Raw genomic sequence first — 24,451 nt, forward strand, 5'->3', positions numbered from 1 at the left:
TGCTGCATAGAAGAATTACGTCCTGGAAGCACCGCTGGGTGCCAGGCCTGCTGCTAGAGCAACACCAGATGTTATGAACGTCTGGCAGAGCAAAGCTGATGACTACTCGATAGTTTAGTGTGCCATGCTTTATGGCTTAGAATTGGGACTTCAACGACGTTTTGAACGTCATGGAGCATATGAGATGTTCCAGGAGTTGAAGTTAATATTTCAAGCAAATGCCCGGATTGAGAGATATGAAGTCTCCAATAAGTTCTATAGCTGCAAGATGGAGGAGAACAGTTCTGTCAGTGAGCATATACTCAAAATGTCTGGGTATACTCAGTGAACAGTTCTGTCACTTGATTCAATTGGGAGTTAATCTTCCAGATGATTGCGTCATTGACAGAATTCTCCAATTACTTCCACCTAGCTACAAGAGCTTCGTGATGAACTATAATATGCAAGGGATGAATAAGACTATTCCCGAGCTCTATACACTAGTACTATACACTAGTACTATTAATTGTAGAGTGGATATATAGAGACAAGTAATCAAATTTATGCATCATGTACAAGTTTCAGCACTATACGACTATGCATGTAGTGTAGATATTGAATGCCGGCGACTGGTACTTGTTTAACTTGAGGCTGTGTGTGCTTGCATTAGACCCAATCGCAGGTGGGCACAGGAGCAGCTGAATCTAACAGCAGGATTACAGTCAGAGGTAAATCAAAAGCATCGTCTGACTAAGTGGTCACCGAACACAAGGAGAGCACCCTCCCCAATACTGTAGCTACGTCTGAAGTCTGATGGCATGCCAAAGTTTATTCTACAATAGAGTAATTCTACAAATACACTTTAGAGTAATTTGGACATGCGAATCACAATCGTAATTGGTAAATTACTTCTGATCAAACCGGGAGGGAGCACTGAAATAGCAGGGGATTCATTGATCGGTGAACGTACCCGTCGTTGGTCCTCGAGACGAGGTTGGGCTCCACGGCGGCGTCCACGATGCGGCTGAGCTCCTCGTGCCGCCTGTGGGAGAAGCGCAGCAGTGCTTGGAACACCGCATGCTCCTGCATGTTCCCCATGATCCCGTGCGCGTGGTGCACGAACCCGCCGAGCACGCTCTGGCGTATGTGCCCGTGCTTGTCCCCCTCGACGAGCAGGCGGACCACGAATGCAGAGGACTCCGGGCTGGACAACACTAGCTGCTCCAGCATTATTCGGGGAATCAAGCAGCTCCGATCGGATCTCCTCCAGCCTCGGGTCTTCATGAATCGATGGCTCTGCCGCTTCCGAGATCGAGCTCGGCGTCTCGTCCCGCGGCGGCTCCGGCAAGGTCTGCGTCGCGTCGGAGCAGGCCAGGAGACGAGCGCCGTGGCGCAACCGCCACCAGCACCTCCCGCCATGGGGAAGGGGAACTCTCCACCGCAGCATGTCACGGACGGAGGGGGGTGGATTCCGCGAGGCTCGCGCATGGGGGCGGGCGGTCGGGCCACTGGACTTGCGCCCACTAGCTGCAGGCCATGGCCGGGATCGACGGCGCTGGGGACGCCCCTGCCGCTCGGCTGCCCGAGTTCGACGGTGGGACGCGGGAGCTTTGAGAAGTGGGAGGGAGAGGGGGAGCTTGATGCGATCTGAGATCAAGGGGAGGGTAGGGTGCCATCAGTGGTGGCGGTGAGGGCGTGAAGGGGGCAGGGCTGGATCGAGAAACTCTGGGGAGGGGCGGGGGTGCGGGGACGGCGGCGGCGTGAGGGTGGATTTGGGGGCGGGGGAGAGGCGGCGGCGGCGGGAGTGGATCGGGGGAGAGAGGACGGGGTCTGAGTTAGGGTTTGGGTAGTTGGGTTGCGATTGGGTGAGAGGGTGAGGGGATGAGGGCTGCCGTTGGATCCGGAAACATCCGACGGCGATTGATGCATGATCCGTGTGATATGCCCATGGACCAATCAGAACGCAGCAAATCATTTGATGACCTTATGACCATATAAATTGAGCGTGATCGATTCAAGATAAAAATTTCATTCCATTTTTCAATGCTCAAAATGAGTTTTTGTGAAAGTCCTATCAAATATTTGTTCAAATGGTATTATATTTTGCACAAGTTTACATCTTGGATTTGCAAACAGTATTCATAAAGGGAGTTTTCATTTTCTTTGAACGAAAAAAATCATTTTCCATTTTTTGAGTGCCTAAAATGAGTTTTTTTTGTGAAGGACATACCATATATTTGTTGCAAATTTGTACCAAATCAATTTTCTAAAATAATAGGTCATATTTAATGCACAATTGACCAAATGGTTGGGTGTCAAAAGCTTTTATCCACCTCTCGTGAAAAAGACAAATTTCTACCGATTCAGCTGGAAGCGGGTCAAATTTGAACTGCAGCTGCATCATAGTTTGCTATTTATTTTTTCCAAAAATCATTTTAGGTACATAAGTATCTATTTAATCAGAGAAACACCAAAAAAATTCAAGATTCAACCACTAGCTAGGAACGGTCATTCCCGCCGTTTTGACCGCATTTTGAAACGGGCATAAAAAATTCAAAAAAAATCAAAAAATTGGAAAACCTTCGCATTGTGTCATTATATGTGACCAAGTTTCCAGGAAAAATAACAAACTTGTAATAGGACAATTATTTTAAAAAAGTGTTATGAGAAATGAGCTATCATGCGTGAAGATTCATGGCTTTCAAGCCAAATGATCAATCCTATGGCCACATTCATGACATAGTTTGTTCAAATGATCTCATATTGTGTATGAGGGTGCATATTGGGATTAAAAAACAATGTTGCCTAAGGGACTTTTTATTTTCTTTGCACGGAAAATTTATTTTCCATTTTTTGAGTGCCCGAATTGAGTTCTTTTTGTGAAGGACCTACCATATATTTGTTGCAAAATTGGACCAAATCATTTTTCTAAAATACTAGGCCATATTTGATTCACAATTGACCAAATGGTTGGGTGTCAAAAGCCTTGATCCACCTCTGATGAAAAAGACAAATTCCCGCCGATTCAGTAGGAAGCGGGTCAAATTTGAACTGCAGCCGCCTCATAGTTTGCTCTTTATTTTTTCAAAAAATCATTTCTAGATACACAAGTATCTATTTAATCAGAGAAACATCAAAAGTTTTCCAAGATTCAAGCACTAGCTAGGAACGGTCAAACCCGCGGATTTGATCGAAATTCAAAACGGGCATACAAAATTCAAAAAAAAAATCAAAAAATTGGAAAACCTTCGCATTGTGTCATTATATGTGACCAAGTTTCCAGGAAAAATAACAAACTTGTAATACAACAATTATTTTTAAAAAGTGTTATCAGAAATGAGCTATCATGCGTGAAGATTCATGGCTTTCAAGCCAAATGATCAATCTTATGACCACATTCATGGCATAGTTTGTTCAAATGATATCATATTGTGCACAATGGTGCATATTGGAATTCAAAACAATGTTGCCTGAGGGACTTTTTATTTTCTTTGCACGGAAAATTCATTTTCCATTTTCTGAGTGCCCGAATTGAGTTCTTTTTGTGAAGGACCTACCATATATTTGTTGAAAAATTTGACCAAACCATTTTTATAAAATACTAGGCCATATTTGATTCACAATTGACCAAATGGTTGGGTGTAAAAAGCCTTTATCCATCTCTGGTGAAAAAGACAAATTCCCGCCGATTCAGTAGGAAGCGGGTCAAATTTGAACAGCAGCTGTCTCATAGTTTGCTCTTTATTTTTTCAAAAAATCATTTCTACATACATAAGTATCTATTTAATCAGAGAACCATCAAAAGTTTTCCAAGATTCAACCACTAGCTAGGAACGGTCAAACCCGTTGTTTTCATCGCATTTCAAAACGGGCATAAAAAATTCAAAAAAATCAAAAAATTGGAAAACCTTCGCATGGTGTCATTATATGTGACCAAGTTTCCAGGAAAAATAACAAACTTGTAATACGGCAATTATTTAAAAAAATGTTCTCAGAAATGAGCTATCATGCATGAAGATCTAGGGCTTTCAAGCCAAATGATCAAACTTATGGCCACGTTCATGGCATAGTTTGTTCAAATGATCTCATATTGTGCACAAGGGTGCATCTTGGAATTCCAAACAATGTTGCCTAAGGGAGTTTTCATTTTCTTTGCACGGAAAATTCATTTTCCTTTTTTTGAGTGCCCAAAATGAGTTTTTTTGTGAAGGAGCTACCATATATTTGTTGCAAAATTGGACCAAATCATTTTTATAAAATATTAGGCCATATTTAATTCATAATTGACAAAATGGTTTGGTGTCAAAAGTTTTGATCCACCACTTGAGAAAAAGACAAATTTATGCCGATTCAGTAGGAAGCGGGTCAATTTTGAACTGCATCTACCTTATTGTTTGCTCTTTATTTTTTCCAAAAATCATTTCTAGTTACATAAGTGTCTATTTATTCATAAATACATGGTTTGGTGGCGATACGTCGAGGTTTGGATGTGGCCCAGGGCCCCAACTCCAAAGCGTGTAAACTCGCATGCCCGCCGTGTGGTCACCGCGTGACCTTGGCGTTGACATGTGTTCTGGGAGGCCTAGGTATGTCTAGTGGGTTGGGCACTCCCCAGATAGGTGCTAGGAAGAAAATTACAGCAGAAAAATCTCACGAGGAGACTGACCTATGCTCAAAGATGAATTAGTAGCCAAGTGTTTGATTAGCGTTACGGGAAATGCACATGGTTAATGGGCGTGAGTTTTGGCTGAGGATGATCATCTACTAAGGAGAATGTATTCACAATTTCTAGCTCAAAAGGAGGATCCTAGGTGGTACTTGCTTTGCAAAGTACCACACTGGACAAAAATATGAATGTTGAAGCTGGGCTCAAAATAATGAATGGATTGAGCTGAAATTTGGTGGAGGATGGTTATTGGGGCATAGGAAAGCATTGTAGAAAATTGATACCATTTGGACATGCCAAAGTAGTACTTCCTTCACAATGCTCTTCTATGGACAGAAACTTGGGAAAACTAGTGAGAGAGATTGGATGAATGAAATGAGCTCAAAATTGGTGTAGGTAAGTTACATAGGTATGGTCATGCGCTGGTAATTTTTCAGATCATTTGGGTAAGCCTAGGTAGTACTTACTTCACAAAGCTTCTCTCGAGGTAGAATCTTTGAAAATTTCCTGAGAAAGATTTACTAGGAAAATTGAGCTAAATATTATCATGTGGCAATGATTTGGGTATGGAAGAGTGCCCAAAAAGTTTGAGGGTAATAGGAAGGGTCTAGATAACACTTGCTTTGCAACGTGCCAATTTGGCCATAAAATATAAATTGAACCTGGGCTCACATAGATGATTTGACTGAGCTGCAATTTGGAGGAGGGTGATAACTTGGGCATATGAAGGAACTGTATAAATTTCATGTCATTTCGATATATAAAAAAGGCACTTCCTTCACAATGCTTCTAGGTGGACAAAAACTTTGGAAATTTGCCGAGGAAGATTTGCTAGGCAAATGGAGCTGAATTTTGTCATGCGGTAATAATTTGGATAGGAAAGAGTGCCCAAAAATTCTGAGGGCAATCAAGAATATATAAATAACACTTCCTTCATAAGGTGCTGTTGTGAACAGAATAGGAAAATGAATATTGTTGAATTAGTTTTGAACTAAGCAAGGAAGGATTTTTACATATTTGATGAAGATATGACCCAAAGAATTTATGAGATTTTTTTGGGAATTTTGGGAATGACAGAAATATAGGTTGCTTCACAACCTAGGGCAAAAATTGACACATGGACATGACACATAGGCAAAACTGATGAGGTGGCGCCAAGTCATACCAATCCACCACAATTTACAAGGTTATGACCATCTATATTGGTCATGATCAGCTAGAAATAAGGCAGCGGACTAGTGCTGTCTGCTTTATGACCATTTCGTGTAAGGAAATTACGACCTTTCTGACCAAAATGGTCGCAATGGTTTAGGGTTTGGAGCCCCCCGAGCAGCTTTTGATCAATTGGTCTCAAATGGTCATAGATCTATGACCAATTCTTCCAGGGTCACTGACAGAAGGTCACTAATTGACATATTTCTTGTAGTGATCCACCATCACCAATTTCATGATGCTCACCGCCGTGCGTGAGTAATTCCATCGTAGGCTTGCTGGACGGTGGTGGGTTGGATGAGATTTATCATGTAATCGAGTTAGTTTTGTTAGGGTTTGATCCCTAGTATCCACTATGTTCTGAGATTGATATTGCTATGACTTTGCTATGCTTAATGCTTGTCACTAGGGCACGAGTGCCATGATTTCAGATCTGAACCTATTATGTTTTCATCAATATATGAGAGTTCTTGATCCTATCTTGCAAGTCTATAGTCACCTACTATGTGTTATGATCCGGTAACCCCGAAGTGACAATAATAGGGACCACTCCCGGTGATAACCGTAGTTTGAGGAGTTCATGTATTCACTATGTGTTAATGCTTTGGTCCGGTACTCTATTAAAAGGAGGCCTTAATATCCCTTAGTTTCTGCTAGGACCCCGCTGCCACGGGAGGGTAGGACAAAAGATGTCATGCAAGTTCTTTTCCATAAGCACGTATGACTATATTCGGAATACATGCCTACATGACGTTGATGAATTGGAGCTAGTTCCGTGTCACCCTTGGTTATGACTGTTACATGATGAACCGCATCCGGCATAATTCTCTATCACCGATCCATTGCCTACGAGTTTTCCATATATTGTTTTCGCTTATTTTCTTTTCCGTTGCTATTGTTACAATCACTACAAAATACCAAAAACATTACTTTTGTTATCATTACCTTTTGCTACCGTTACCACTACTATCATATTACTTTGCTACATATATTAAGTTTCCAGGTGTGGTTGAATTGACAACTCAGCTGCTAATACTTGAGAATATTCTTTGGCTCCCCTTGTGTCGAATCAATAAATTTGGGTTGAATACTCTACCCTCGAAAACTGTTGTGATCCCCTATACTTGTGGGTTATCAGATTGCGATCGGCCCCTATAGCCGTTTTTACTTTTTGCCTCTGTTTCCATTATGTGAGTTCTTGTCCTTTGTCCTGCCACGAACAGATAATCCCTCGGCTTGAGATGAACTCGAACCATCATGAGGCACCATTAATTTCATCTTATCCTTAGAGTTCAAAGCTTCATAAACTTCATTAAGCGTGAGAGCATCACGACTGTATAATACGGTGTCTCTTAATTGGTATAAGAACTTGGTAGTGAACAAAGTAACATCAAAGCAGTATCTTCCTCTTCATACTTAACCTCCTTTGCAGCTAGATCAGATATGATCTCTTTAAATTTAGAAATATGATTCAAAACATTACCTCCCTCGGGTAACCTGTGCAGGAATAATTTTTGCTTCAGATGCATCTTGCTAGTGAGATCTTTAGTCATGCAAATCCCTTCCAGCTTTAACCATAGAGCGGCGGCAGTTTTCTCGCTCAAAACTTCCTGCAAAATATTATTATGCAAATGGAGTTGAATTTTTGACAAATCCTTACGATCAATTCTTTTCTCCTCATCAGTCCAGTCCTCAATTCGGTTCTTCCCAAAACTATTCAGTGCTTCATCATAGTCAGTTTGTGCCAACAACGCCCGCATCTTGACTTGCCATAGGGTAAACCTTGTGTCACGGTCCAGCAGTGAAAGATCATACTTCATGGATGCAATGAGTCGATAAATCTATATACACAAAGTAGTACAAGCCGATAGAAAATTCTTGACAGAATTAATTAATGCGGAGCAACGAAATAGAGTAAATAGCACCCGGTAGCTTCCTCCTGTTCACGTAGCAACAGAATACACACTATCTGATTTGGAGAAGATGCCTTCACGTGACGTAGTGCTAGTAGCTGGTTGTTGTAGTACTAGTACCGATCGCTATGGATTTGATTAGTCTTCACGTCGGGAAAAAATAGCAGCAACAATTGTTGATTCCCCGGGACTTGAAGGCGGCAACTTGTGGACGTGGAGTAGTGGAAAAACTCTGGGACGTGGAGCAGTAGAATATGACGACTTCGGTGACTTGCGATTTGATGGCCTGGTGGTACTCGGTAATGCCGTAGGATCGGATCCCTGTCGGTCTCGGCAGAGGACAGATCAAAACAGCAGCGCAAACCCTTGACGGCCTCGACTCGGCGAATCGCGGACGCGCAGCCCTAATCTCCCGATCTCAAATTTCGTATTTGAAACTTGACTCTGTATACCATTCGTTAGATAATAACGAGAAATAAACGAGACATGGGAGACACATATTTTTACGTGGAAACCCTTGCGGGAGAAAACCACGGACGCACGAATGCGCAATCACTATGAAGAGGAGTATTACAAGCAAGAGACGACAGACCGTCTGAGGTGCGACTACATGGGGTATATATGAGGGCAATACATGAGAGTCCTTGGAGGACAAGTAAACGAGTTGTACTCGTCATACACGTCGATGTCAATGCAAAGGCCCACACCGGTTGTACTACGTCTAGTCCAACACAGTATAATTTGGATCACAATTTAACAATGACGACAAAGATGCAATGATGTTATCCCTTCTTGTAGGCGCTGTTGCGGAAGAAGTCAACTTAGTCGTAGGTGTACATTTCATATTTGTGCACTCAGCTGCAGACACAGAGCCGGGGAGTAGTTCATGGCCCTGAGCCCTAACAGCGTCATCTCGAAAGGCGAGCCATCCATCGCAGCACCTCAACCTCACGAGGAGATCTATGAGACCGGCATTGACAAGAAGCCATGAAGGCGCTGCAGGCTGTAGATGGCCACATAGTCAGTGCAATCATCACCTTTGTGACCTGGTCTATTTGGAAAGAATGAAAAAGGAGGGGTTTCGACAAGGTATTCACGGCGCAATATCGGCTTACAGATCAGATTAAGTATGGAACCAACTGGTGGTACAGCCTAGATTTTCCTACATTTCTGAGTGCGCCACGGCACACCCGCTGGATACACCACTGGGTATAGGTCTGATGAAAATGTGCTTGTGAATTAGTGTAGTTTGTAGCATGTTTATTGTGTTTCTGTTTGGGTCTCCTTTCTCCGACTTTGTACTATCTGTTTTCCTTTTCCTTCTATACAGATCGCACGCAGATGCAGTTCTCCTGCATGGTACAATTTTGTTTTCTTTGGGAATAATTTTGTGCCATCATGAAGTTGACTAACTAGGTGCTGGACAATGAAACCCTGTGGCCTGATAATAGGTGGTGTCATGTTGAATGATTTTGCAGTCACGTACGATACTGGAGGTTCTGTTGGTGTGCCTTTTCCAACAGTTGTCCAAGACATTTTAACATCCGAGGATGAGAATTTGTTGCTGGTGAACACATTCAAAAAGTCTTGGTCTCTTGATACGAGGCGTTTTACCATGTATATATACTACAAAATAAATAGTCTTGCCTTGGCTCCTTGTATTTTGTCGGCGAACGCACGAGGCAACATATGAGGCGTTTTACCTTGACTACTAGATGAAAATGAAAATCAGCACTGAACTCTACAAAATCAGCAATGTACGAGGTGTCTTACCTTGTATTCTTTTTTTAGGGGTACCTTGTACAAAATCAGCACTGAACTCTGTGTCGTCTCCTTTTTGAAGGCATCATCATGGAGAAGCTCTAGACCCCTATCCGCCAGCTCCGGAGAAAACCCTAGATTAATCGATCAGATGACGGCGGCACACTTGTGTTGTATCCCTCTTGGGGGCGTCATTCTTGGAGGTATGCATAGGCTCGAGGGACTAGTGGACATCATCTGCGGTGGAGCGGCATACCATGTGACGCACCGACGATGTGGAGTCTAGGTGGCGTAGCAAGACCGGGCCTCGATGACGGATGTATGATGATGGACGCGCATAGGGAGGAGGTGTTGTTTGGCGCCGTCATGGTGTCGACAACGGGCCTGGCAAGGTCGATGCGTCAGTATCAGTTGTACTCCTACATTGTAGTGTTCTTCGAAAAACAAAAAGATGACAGAAAACAGAAGGAAACTCCTATTCCTAGGTAAGAAATCATCCTCTTATTCCCCCTCCCACTAAACCGCCTCTCTCGCAAACCAACAAGGAGGCGGCGGCGACTCCAGATCCAGGGCCCTGATACGTCTCCAATATATCTATAATTTTTGATTGCTCCATGCTATATTATCTACTGTTTTGGACATTATTGGGCTTTATTATCCACTTTTATATTATTTTTGGGACTAACCTATTAACCGGAGGCCAGCCCAGAATTGATGTTTTTTGCCTGTTTTAGGGTTTCGAAGAAAAGGAATATCAAACAGAGTCCAAACGGAATGAAACCTTCGGGAACATGATTTTCTCACCGAATACAACTCAGGAGACTTGGACCCTAAGTTAAGCCAATCAACAGGAGGCCACGAGGAAGGGGGCACGCCTGCCCCCCCCCCCCCCGGCGCGCCCTCCACCCTCGTGGGCCCCCTGTTGCTCCACCGACGTATTTCTTCCTCCTATATACACCCACGTACCCCCAAACGATCAGATACGGAGCCATAACCCTAATTCCACCGCCGTAACTTTCTGTATCCATGAGATCCCATATTGGGGCCTGTTCCGGAGCTCCGCCGAAGGGGGCATGTAACATCCCAAATTTTCTATTTGGAATGTTATACACTAGATCATCATTTGCATATCATATTTTATTGCATTGGTTGATCCTAGAAATTCTACGCAACTCAAGGACTGTAACGCCCTCGATGCGGCTATAACTCCCACGTGTCGAAGCATGACTTAGAGGCATAACCGCATTGAAAGCAATGTCACAAGTGAGGTAGTCTTCACACAACCCATGTAACACATGAGGGAAAGAGATACATAGTTGGCTTACAATCGCCACTTCACACAAATACATGAATAAAACATTACAACATCCAAATACAATCAAGGTCCGACTACGAAACCAAAATAAAGAACAACCCCAAATGCGACAAGGTCCCCCGACCGACCCCAACTGGGCTCCACTACTGATGAACTGAAAACGAAACAAGACAAAGGACAAGATCTTCATCGAGCTCCTCCTTGAGCTTGGTTGCGTCACTTACTCGGTAACATCGGCACCTGCAAACTGGTTTTGGAAGTATCTGTGAGCCACGGGGACTCAGCAATCTTGCACCCTCGCGATCAAGACTATTTAAGCTTATGGGTAAGGTAAAGGTATGAGGTGGAGCTGCAGCAAGCGACTAGCATATATGGTGGCTAACATACGCAAATGAGAGCGAGAAGAGAAGGTGAAGCACGGTCGATAAAAGTATGATCAAGAAGTGATCCTAGAACAACCTACGTCAAGCATAACTCCAACACCGTGTTCATTTCCCGGACTCCGCCGGAAAGAGACCATCACGGTTACACATGCGGTTGATGCATTTTATTTAAGGTCAACTTCAGGTTTTCTACAGCCGGTCGTTAACAAATTCCCATCCGCCCATAACCGCGGGCACGGCTTTTGAAAGTTCAAATCCCTGTAGGGGTGTCCCAACTTAGCCCATCACAAGCTCTCACGGTCAACGAAGGATATTCCTTCTAGCGGGAAGACCCGATCAGACTTGGAATCCCGGTTACAAGACATCCTCGACAATGGTAAAACGAGTCCAGCAAGACCACCCGCTGTGCCAACAAATCCCGATAGGAGCTGCACATATCTCGTTCTCAGGGCACACCGGATAAGCTAAGCGTACGGGAGCCAATGTAACCCAAGTTGCCAAGGGACGGCCCCGCACGGTGCTCTGGGTTGGACCAACACTTACACAAGAACTGGCCCGGGGGTTTGAAATGAAGATGACCCTCGGGATGTGCGACTCCCAAGGGAAAAAGGCTAGGTGGCAAATGGTAAAACCAAGGTTGGGCCTTGCCGGAGGAGTTTTATTCAAGGCGAACTGTCAAGGGGTTCCCATTATAACCCAACCGCGTAAGGAACGCAAAATCCGGGAACATAACACCGATATGACGGAAACTAGGGCGGCAAGAGTGGAACAAAACACCAGGCATAAGGCCGAGCCTTCCACCCTTTACCAAGTATATAGATGCATTAATTAAATAAGATATATTGTGATATCCCAACCAGTAAAACATGTTCCAATAAGGAACAACATCTCCATGTTCCAACAAGGAACAAACTTCAATCTTCACCTGCAACTAACTACGCTATAAGAGGGGCTGAGCAAAGCGGTAACGTAGCCAAACAACGGTTTGCTAGGACAAGGTGGGTTAGAGGCTTGGCTCAACAATATGGGAGGCATGATAAGCAAGTGGTAGGTATCACAGCATAGGCATAGCAAAAGAGCGAGCAACTAGCAAGCAAAGATAGAAGTGATTTCGAGGGTATGGTCATCTTGCCTGAAATCCCGCAAGGAAGAAGAACGAGTCCATGAAGAAGACACACGAACATAGACGAACAGGCCCTCACAAACACACGTTACCAGAACCAACCCGAAGAAGCAAACACCGGAAAGAAGCACACAACATAGTAAACAAACCACACATGAACATGGTACGATATGCGGGATGCGGTATGCGATGCATATGCATGATTTGCAAAGGAATGATTGAACCTGGCCTCAACTTGGAAATCCAAGAGTGCCACTGGAAAGGTGAGGCGATTTCGGTTGAAATCGATATAAAGATCACCGTAATCGGATGCACGGTTTGGAAATGGCAAGCAAAATAAATATGGCACCAGTCTGCGATAAACAACAAGTAGCCATCTAAATGCAACAAGTTAAATATGCTACAACACTCAAACATAGCAACAAAATACATGGCAGGGATCCATTCATGATGCTTACAAAAGATGAACACTGAGCTATGGCCAATTCATCCATTAACAGGTTCAAACAAGCATGGCAAAAGAGCAATTGGTAAACAGGTTTCAGACTTAGTGAAATTAACACTTGTCTGGAATTTCCGATCAGGTAGCACACTTTGGAGCAAGAAAAATATACGATACAGGAACTTAACATGGCAAAGCAAGGCATGGCATGGAGCTACTCAAAGCACTTAACAAAAGTCACTTAGTGACCTTGAGCCAAAAGGGATCAGAAAATGCAATTGCAAGCATGTGAACATGGCAAAAACATAATCAGATCTCAGACTTAGTGAAAAACTGAAGCATGCAAATCAGATATCAAGTAGGCATGTTTACGAGCTTGATGCACTCACTACAGAGCAAGGCATGACAATCTAAGCATACACCCATCAAGAATACACATTATACAAGCTAGACATGGCAAGAAAAACAACATATCATGCACAGATCAACTACAACATCGTCGGCAAAATCGCTAACAAGTAGACAATCAGCCCAGATTCACGAAATAGCGAAAGTAGAGCTCGATTGACTCAGGCTAGGGTGCTCCATAATTGCAAACAAAGAAACGGATAGATAGAGCACTACAAGATTAACAAATCATCCTTACTGATCATCCTCAAAAGAGGCACGGATCACTAGGAAACAACATGAACATATGGCATATTGATAAAAACAGATCAAGGACTTGGTGGAATTGCTAAGTCCCTGAAATCAGCATTAACGAATGCACCACTTTGCAAGCTTGTGCTAGTCACCACACAGCTCACAAAAATACATGGATAGCACCTCTGGAAAGAAGGCAAAGCATATAACAAAACACATGTAGATCTCAAGAGCATATCATGCACACATTAATCATGGCAAAAATGACAAAGAGCTATTTGGTGCAACAGTCTGACAATTAACTCAAATAGCACTCTCCCAATAGCATTTCGGGCATCAAAATGAACTCAAATGAAAATGATACAATGAGATCAATTGATGTGCTCTTTTTGAGGCGAACATTTTGATATGCTACACGCCCAAAACGGATCTACGGATGCAAAGTTACGACATGATGAACATGGGCATTTGACTCAGGAAATTGGGGACTTAGCCGAAATTATACCTCCGATAACAGATCTACGGTTTGCCAGATCGGATCGGGCCGGATTTGCACGTGGATCGATGTCTCGCCGGAGCTTCGCCGGAACAGGGCGCCGGAGTCGAGGAAGAGGGAGGAGAGGTCGCCGGCCTTGCCTCCGGTGGCCGGAGACGGAGGAGGGCGGCGCGCACGACGAGGGGGCGACGAGGGACGCGGCGGCTGGTCGGGGCGGCGCCGGAGTAGCAGCTCGCCGGCGAGAGGCGCGGCGAGGGCGGCAGCCGGTGGGCGTGGGCGGCGCTCGGCGTCGCAGGCGACGAGGCGCGCGGGATCTGTCGGCGGCGGAGATGGGCCTCGCGGGCCCGAACCGGGCCACGCGGGCCGGCGGCGGGGCTGGAAGAGAGAGAAGGCGACGGTGGATGACGGCCTGGGAGTGGCTGGGCGCGGCGGCCGGCTGACGTGGCGGCTCGCTATAGGCCGAGGCGACGTGGTGGCGGCACGGTGGACATGTCCGGCGCGGTGAGGACGCGTCCGGCGGCGCGAGGGGTGGAGTTTTTAGGGTTCATCCGTGATTTTTGGGGAGGGGATCACATATATATAGGTAGAGGGAGCTAGGAGAGTCCAAATGAGGTGCGGTTTTCGGCCACGCGATCGTGATCGAACGACCGAGATGATGGAGGAGGTTTAGGTGGGGTTTTGGGCCACTTTGGAGAGGTGTTGGGCTGCAACACACACGAGGCCTTTTTGATCCCTCGGTTAACCGTTGGAGTATCAAACGAAGTCCAAATAGTACGAAACTTGACAGGCGGTCTAGCGGTAGTAAACCAAAGCCACTTGGCAAGTCTCGGTCCAATCCGGAAATGTTTAACCCCACACACGAAAGGAAGGTAGAAATGACCACCGGAGGAGATAGAAGCACCGGAATGCAAAACGGACAACGGGAAAAATGCTTGGATGCATGAGACGAACATGTATGCAAATGAAATGCACATGATGACATGATATGCAATGCATGAAACGCAAGCAATGACAAGGAAACAACAGCGAATAACTGGAGGACACCTGGCACATCGGTCTCGGGGCACTACAACACTCCACCACTACGAAAGGATCTCGTCCCGAGATCTAGAATGGCACCGGAGGGACAAACGGAAGAGAAAGAGAAGAGGTAAAACTAAGTTGCTCCTTTGACAAACGAGTGAGACCGAAGAACCTTGCGAGGTTGAATAGATTCGAGAAAATAATACAGCGAGGGTGAACCAAGACGAAAACACTCCGGTTGAGAATTGAGGTAAAACTTGACAGGATGGGAAGAACTCGAAAAGCAGGCACGACACTCCAGTTAAAAGGATAAGGACGAAAAGAACACGATCCTGACAAAGCAAGAAGATGGGTTGGAGAGAGCAACATCACAACGCCTCCGGAACGAAGGGAAACAAGGTCTTGAGGGAGCACGGTTACCACAAATGTTAGAACGGAGTTGTTGGAAAACTAACAACGAAAAGAATAAGCTTGATATGGTCTTATGGAATACATCTCAAAATTATGAGGTGACAACCGGCCACTCACGGGAAAAAGAATTGGATTGGTATGACCAAGGAGACGAGAAAATATTTTACCGGGAGGATAAAGAGGAATTTGGATCATTTATAAGCACCGTAAATAGCAACAATCCTTAGGGAAAACTTTAGGTGAAATATAACCCAAGATAGCTCCAACGAAGAGGTTGATGGATTTAAAATATCCCATTCTTAACAACCTGTGAATCATGAAACATGAACTCAACTTATCAAGAATGACATAATACCATCTCAAGAAGATAAGAGAGAACAAAAGCACTCCAGATTGCAAGAAGTAGAAAGCTTGAGCTTCTTAGAAGAGAATCTCGATGAAAAACTTGGAGAAGGAATTAAATCCTTGATGAACCATCATGTAGAGCCTCCATGAAGAACTCCGGTGACAAAAGGATAACGAAAAAGAAAGAGAAGATGAAAACACAAGGTGAAACCTTGCAATGATTAGATGGACCTTCGCGATGATATATTTGAGAGGGCTTGGAACTCCGGAAAAGAAAATATGAAACAACAGAAACCGAGAATTTGATGAGCCTCCGGAATAAGGAAAGAATTGAATTTACTCGATGACAAGAATAAGAATTGCATTATGTTTATCTTCACCAATTAAATTGATGACAAACAATGGATTTGGCACACTACTTATTCTCATGGAAAGGATGAAGATAGATATGGCGCAAACTTAAGAAAGTCTTCGACGAACCACCCATAGAATTAGGAAACAACGAATGCATTGATATGATAAGAAAGAAGAAAAATCTTGAACGAACCACCGTAAGCATGGACAAAGAACGAAGTAAAGGGATAAATCACCGGAAAGGAATTAGAGAACGAATGAAAATACTAGAGGGAAGTTAGATCCACGAGAACAAAAGATCATGAGCTGACTAGACGATGTACTTGTATGATGCATCGTTATGATTGGACAATGATAACTGGAAGCTGACATGAATAATCCAGAATTGATGGACTCCGGATAACAAACTGAGAAGAATCTTGAATTACTCCGGATGGGTGAAAAGAATTCTCACAATCACACAATTATGAGAGGATGGGCTCGAATTAGAACCACGAATCTCTGAGAGGACGGACAAGATATGGAGGTAAAAATCTTCTTCGGTCCTCAAATGTTGATAATGACGATGAGAAACACCGCCATGAATTGTTGAGGCACTCCGGAATGAAGAATGGAAAAGGTTTATCCAACGATGAAAAGAATTTGACAGATCTTGGAGAAAGGCATTTGACTTATGATAATTCATTCTTATGTCAAACTTTGAAAAGAATTTACGATAGCTCCAGGAAAATAAGAAGAGTTAGGTAAGATCCTGGGAAAAGACCTGTGGGTTAGGGCCCACTCAAAAGAAACACCGTTGAAATGATTAAAAAAAAGAGGTTGCACCGGTTGAATTAAGTGACTTGAATGAGATAACTTCCTCAAAAGAGCTTGAACAAAAGCAGAGTGTAAGAACGAATCTTCGGGATATCTTGAGCACTCCGGAACAGTTGAATAGCGAGAAATGACTGAATATGAGGTGCACCGGCAAGAGAAGGTATTTGAAACGAGGAAATGATATGATCAACAAGGCTTGAATTGGTTCCACCGGAGAAGAAAAAGAACGAATAATGATAACTTGAAGCTCCGTTAGAATCTTCATGAGAATCACCGGGTAAGAACATGAAGGCAAAAGAATGGAGAAACTTCTCATGAATCAAAGGATGTTTGATTAAGGAATCTGAGTCCTTGAAGAAACAAGGGTGTGAGGGTGGGAAAACAAAGACAACTTGGAACGGATGAAGCAAACACCATTGAGAAAGCTGAGTGAGAAACTTAAGTTTGAATCTTGCGGATGTTGAAAATGGACGGATCTGCTTGAAGAGAAGCACACCGGTTGAAAAGGTTTGACATGACAATCTCGATTATCATGAAGGATTGGTATTCACATTGGAGTATGAGAACACCGGTTCGGAAAGGTATGGAATCAACACTTGACTTTGAAGCAACTCGAATACCACAACTCAAAACAAAACAAAGGATTGGCTTGCAAAATAGCCGGAGCAAACATATGATAGAGATTTCGTCCGAAGTTTTCGTGGTGGGGCCTACACGGGCTCGATCGTACAGCACCATCATGTACAAGGCAGTGCACATGACATACGAAGCGTCCCCGAGTCGGCATAGCCAAGGACTCTTTAAGACACAACGAGACCACTGTAAAACCGATCGTGAATAGGCGGACCACTAGACGTCGAACCCCAATTTCATATCATACATCTGTCGGAAAGATATCCTAAGAGCTACTTGAATTCACACTTATAAACTCCTGAAATTTTCCGGTTATGCAATCAGGTGTTGGGGATACAGGGGAAGCATAATATCTCACCCAAAACTAGCAAATCCTACATCCAGCTGTATCCATCCTTCAACACATAACCAAGAAAAACCTTCGGAAATCGTCTACCTCAACCTTCGAAAAGCATCCGTTATACAAGTTATGGCAATACTCCCGAACTCCCGCCCCAGTACTGGGTGGCGTCGAGGTTATCTCACCAACAACTGCATAAAAGAGATTTTCGATGTCGGCGAAACTAAACTCAGGTATTCCAGAACTGCAACGATAAAATTGTGACGACAACACCTCGGAGCTCAACTCCCCGGGACACTGCCACAACCCCTAAATGTCAAGAGGCACCAAGAACAATGTTCTCTTCACAAATCGATCGGAACGATTCCAAGATACCTGCGTGATCCTAAATTTTTTTGTTGTGAAATTTGAGAAGAGAAGAGTCAAAACTCTACGTCAGGATGCCTCACCAGAGCGTCGAATGGACTAGGGAGAAAAAGAATTCCTAAACTCTCCGATATATAATTCCTAAATGACTCAAAATATTTTTCTAGACTCAACTCGTCCGCTAATTCGATCAAGCAGTGGGGGCTCCTAAGGTCAGGGAAGGCTCTGATTACCAACTTGTAACGCCGTCGATGCGGCTATAACTCCCACGTGTCGAAGCACGACTTAGAGGCAGAACCACATTGAAAGCAATGTCGCAAGTGAGGTAATCTTCACACAACCCATGTAATGCATGAGGGAAAGAGATACATAGTTGGCTTACGATCGCCACTTCACGCAAATACATGAATAAAGCATTACAACATCCAAATACAATCAAGGTCCGACTACGGAACCAAAATAAAGAACAACCCCAAATGCGACAAGGTCCCCCGACCGACCCCAACTGGGCTCCACTACTGATCAACTGAGAACGAAACAAGACAAAGGACAAGATCTTCATTGAGCTCCTCCTTGAGCTTGGTTGCGTCACTCGCTCGGTAACATCGGCACCTGCAAACTGGTTTTGGAAGTATCTGTGAGCCACGGGGACTCAGCAATCTCGCACCCTCGCGATCAAGACTATTTAAGCTTATGGGTAAGGTAAAGGTATGAGGTGGAGCTGCAGCAAGCCACTAGCATATATGGTGGCTAACATACGCAAATGAGAGCGAGAAGAGAAGGAGAAGCACGGTCGATAAAAGTATGATCAAGAAGTGATCCTAGAACAACCTACGTCAAGCATAACTCCAACACCGTGTTCACTTCCCGGAATCCGCCGGAAAGAGACCATCATGGTTACGCACGCGGTTGATGCATTTTAATTAAGGTCAACTTCAGGTTTTCTACAACCCGACGTCAACAAATTCCCATCTTCCCATAACCGCGGGCATGGCTTTCGAAAGTTCAAATCCCTGCAGGGGTGTCCCAACTTAGCCCATCACAAGCTCTCACGGTCAACGAAGGATATTCCTTCTAGCGGGGAGACCCGATCAGACTCGGAATCCTGGTTACAAGACATCCTCGACATGGGTAAAACAAGTCCAGCAAGACCACCCGCTGTGCCGACAAATCCCGATAGGAGCTGCACATATCTCGTTCTCAGGGCACACCGGATAAGCTAAGCGTACGGGAGCCAACGTAATCCAAGTTACCAAGGGACGGCCCCGCACGGTGCTCTGGGTTGGACCAACATTTACACAAGAACTGGCCCGGGGGATTAAAATAAAGATGACCCTCGGGATGCGCGACTCCCAAGGGAAAAAGGCTAGGTGGCAAATGGTAAAACCAAGGTTGGGCCTTGCTGGAGGAGTTTTATTCAAGGCGAACTGTCAAGGGGTTCCCATTATAACCCAACTGCGTAAGGAACGCAAAATCCGGGAACATAACACCGATATGACGGAAACTAGGGCGGCAAGAGTGAAACAAAACACCAGGCATAAGGCCGAGCCTTCCACCCTTTACCAAGTATATAGATGCATTAATTAAATAAGATATATTGTGATATCCCAACCAGTAAAACATGTTCCAACAAGGAACAACATCTCCATGTTCCAACAAGGAACAAACATCAATCTTCACCTGCAACTAACAACGCTATAAGAGGGGTTGAGCAAAGCGGTAACGTAGCCAAACAACGGTTTGCTAGGACAAGGTGGGTTAGAGGCTTAGCTCAACAATATGGGAGGCATGATAAGCAAGTGGTAGGTATCGCAGCATAGGCATAGCAAAAGAGCGAGCAACTAGCAAGCAAAGATAGAAGTGATTTCGAGGGTATGGTCATCTTGCCTGAAATCCCGCAAGGAAGAAGAACGAGTCCATGAAGAAGACAAATGAACGTAGACGAACGGGTCCTCACAAAAGCGACATTACCGGAACCAACCCAAAGAAGCAAACACCGGAAAGAAGCACACAACATAGTAAACAAACCACACATGAACATGGTATGATATGCGGGATGCGGTATGCGATGCATATGCATGATTTGCAAAGGAATGATTGAACCTGGCCTCAACTTGGAAATCCAAGAGTGTCACTGGAAAGGTGAGGTGATTTCGGTTGAAATCGATATAAAGATCACCGGAATCGGATGCACGGTTTGGAAATGGCAAGCAAAACAAATATGGCACCGGTCTGCGATAAACAGCAAGTAGCCATCTAAATGCAACAAGTTAAATATGCTACAACACTCAAACATGGCAACAAAATACATGGCAGGGATCCATTCATGATGCTCGACAAAATATGAACACTGAGCTACGGCCAATTCATCCATTAACAGGTTCAAACAAGCATGGCAAAAGAGCAATTGGTAAACAGGTTTCAGACTTAGTGAAACTAACACTTGTGTGGAATTTCCGATCAGGTAGCACACTTCGGAGCAAGAAAAATATACGCTACAAGAACTTAAAATGGCAAAGCAAGGCATGGCATGGAGCTACTCAAAGCACTTAACAAAAGTCCCTTAGTGACCTTGAGCCAAAAGGGATCAGAAAATACAATTGCAAGCATGTGAACATGGCAAAAACATAATCAGATCTCAGACTTAGTGAAAAACTGGAGCATGCAAATCAGATATCAAGTAGGCATGTTTACGAGCTCGATGCACTCACTACGGAGCAAGGCATGCCAATCTAAGCATACACCCATCAAGAATACACATTATACAAGCTAGACATGGCCAGAACAACAACATAGCATGCACAGATCAACTACAACATCCTCGGCAAAATCGCTAACAAGTAGACAATCTGCCCAGATTCACGAAATAGAAAACAAAGACATGATTGGATAGAGCACTACAAGATTAACAAATCATCCTTACTGATCATCCTCAAAAGAGGCACGGATCACTAGGAAACAACATGAACATATGGCATATTGATAAAAACAGATCAAGGACTTGGTGGAATTGCTAAGTCCCTGAAATCAGCATTAACGAATGCACCACTTTGCAAGCTTGTGCTAGTCACCACACACCTCACAAAAATACATGGATTGCGCCTCTAGAAAGAAGGCAAAGCATATAACAAAACACATGTAGAGCTCAAGAGCTATTTGGTGCAACAGATCTGACAATTAACTCAAATAGCACTCTCCCAATAGCATTTCGGGCATCCAAATGAACTCAAATGAAAATGATGCAATGAGACAAAATGATGTGCTCTCTGAGCGGAACATTTTGATATGCTACACACCCAAAACGGATCTACGGATGCAAAGTTACAACATGATGAACATGGGCATTTGACTCAGGAAATCGGGGACTTAGCCGAAATTATACCTCCGATAACAGATCTAGGGTGTCCAGATCGGATCGGGCCGGATTTGCACGTGGATTGATGTCTCGCCGAAGCTTCGCCGGAACAGGGCGCCTGAGTCGAGGAAGAGGGAGGAGAGGTCGCCGGCCTTGCCTCCGGTGGTCGGAGACGGAGGAGGGCGGCGCGCGCGACGATGGGCGACGAGGGACGCGGCGGCCGGTCGGGGCGGCGCCGGAGTAGCAGCTCGCCGGCGAGAGGCGCGGCGAGGGCGGCAGCCGGTGGGCGCGGGCGATGCTCGGCGTCGCAGGCTGCGGGGCGCGCGGGATCTGTCAGCGGCGGAGATGGGCCCCGCGGGCCCGATCCGGGCCACGTGGGCCGGCGGCGGGGCTGGAGGAGAGAGAAGCGGCGGTGGATGACGGCCTGGGAGTGGCTGGGCGCGACGGCCGGCTGACGTGGTGGCTCGCTATAGGCCGAGGCGACGTGGCGGCGGCGCGGTGGACATGTCGGGCGTGGTGAGGACGCGTCCGACGACACGAGGGGAGGAGTTTTTAGGGTTCATCCACGATTTTTGGGGAGGGGATCACATATATATATATATATGTAGAGGGAGCTAGGAGAGTCAAAATGAGGTGCGGTTTTCGGCCACGCGATCGTGATCGAACGACCGAGATGATGGAGGAGGTTTAATTGGGTTTTTGCGCCACTTTGGAGAGGTGTTGGGCTGCAACACACACGAGGCCTTTTCGATCCCTCGGTTAACCGTTGGAGTATCAAACGAAGTCCAAATGGTACGAAACTTGACAGGCGGTCTACCGGTAGTAAACCAAAGCCGCTTGGCAAGTCTCGGTCCAATCCGGAAATGTTTAACCCCCACACACGAAAGGAAGGTAGAAATGACCACCGGAGGAGATAAAAGCGCCGGAATGCAAAACGGACAACGGGAAAAATGCTCGGATGCATGAGACGAACATGTATGCAAATGAAATGCACATGATGACATGTTATGCAATGCATGACATGCAAGCAATGACAAGGCAACAACAGCGAATAACTGGAGGACACCTGGCACATCGGTCTCGGGGCGCTATAAGGACCCTCGGAGAGAGTTGGGGATTTCGTTATTTTCATATTTGAGTTTTCTCAAATTTTGAAAACAGGATCATTCGATTTTATTTATTTTATCTTCAATTATTTCTATTATCCAAATAAGAGAGGGAATAAAATGACTTTCCCAAAAATAAAGAAATACTGAGGATTTAATAAAAAATCAAATAAGATTTTATTTTTTTATTTGCTATTTTATTTGAATTTAGGAAAAATATGCGTTTTTCGAAATTGCATTTAGGCTCCAAATAAATGTTCATCCTGTGCGGCTTGATTTTAGAAGCCGGGGAAATTTTATTTCGGAATTTTTGGTGTCCGTTTAGTATTCCTTTTGTTTTTTTCTGAGCGTAATTATTTAAAAAAAAAGAAGTTCTGAACCGACTCTGGGCCACAACCGGCCAGGACTCCGCCTGACCGGGCCTTTAAATAGTGCCGCCCGAGGCATACTAAATGGATAGCACCTCCGAGCCAGCCCAAGCCGCCCCGCCCCAAACCCTAACCCTAGCGCGCCGCCGCCGCAGCCCCGTGCCGCCGCCGCCGCCGCGCCGCGCCGCCGCCGGATCCGCCGCCGCCGTAGGTAGATCTCACCGCCGGTTTTTTTAGAAAACTGATCGGTTTTCCTTCGGTTTGTTTGTTTTTTTAGTTTCGTTTTTTTAAATAGATCGGTTTCCGGTTTATTTAATTAGCGAGCGTTCGCTCGTTTGTTCGTTTGAACGAACGCGTTCATCGATTAGGTCCAGATAACGAACGTTCGTTCGTTAATCTGTTCATTTTTCTTTTTCTCGGATTTAATCCGTGATTTTTTTGATCGCGATTCCTGATCCATTTTTCGTTCTAGTATAACTGTTCGCTCGTTTATCGGAATCAGGCGATTCAAGCGCCTGGAGTTTCGTCTCGAAACCCTCTTTCCGTTTAACCAACTCAAACAAGTTTTTGCCACTGTAAAAATTGCCCTAGATCCAGAATAGTAAACGAAGCTTGTTTCTTTTGTTGTTTGTTTTTCGTTTCTTCGTTAGATTTGATTCTTTTTGCCAACCGGAGTTCTTAAGTTGAACTTTCTGGTTAGATATCTTATTTGAGTTTTACCTGTGTATTAGTTGAGTACTTATTGTATGCTTGTTTGTTTGTGATAGAGTATCCGGAGTGCGCCGCTTGCTACTTCGAATCGCTAGGTTTTGCGGATCATCAGCAAGGCAAGTAACACTTTGATCATACCTCCTACTACCCAGTTTTTATTGCATTAGATCAATCCTCACACATTGCATGATTAGGATCTAATTAAATTTATGGGTTTGGGAAGTAGATAAGGTAGTACCTATTACCTGTTATTATGAAACCTTTGGGAGTTACTTCTACGTTGCTTATTATGCCATGCTATGCTAGTAGACGTTGATTGGGTGAGTGTATCCATGACAGATGTGAGATTGTTAAATTAATGGTTTATCTAAGGTGGCAACTTAAATACACATCTGGGTGGATTGAGGCACCTGGGTATTCCAGCGATTGCCTGTTTTCTTTTGGACCGCCACCCAGGCTCAAAGGGATCATGAGATTATTCATGCTAGAAACTTCCGTGTGCAGCCACAAGCTACTATGGGCTCTAGCATAGTTGATTAAGTCGTGCGAACTCTTACAGTGGTAGACTAGCAGATGTAGGGGAAAGTAGGTGGTAACGGTCTACCCGATCGTAAGGTGCTAGCGCTTCTGAAAGACTATGTCTCGGTCATCCGTTTCTCAAACACCATGTAGTGCGAGAAATCCAACGGAG

This window comes from Triticum aestivum, chromosome 3A, assembly GCF_018294505.1.
Source record: "Triticum aestivum cultivar Chinese Spring chromosome 3A, IWGSC CS RefSeq v2.1, whole genome shotgun sequence".
Classification (NCBI taxonomy): Eukaryota; Viridiplantae; Streptophyta; class Magnoliopsida; order Poales; family Poaceae; genus Triticum; species Triticum aestivum.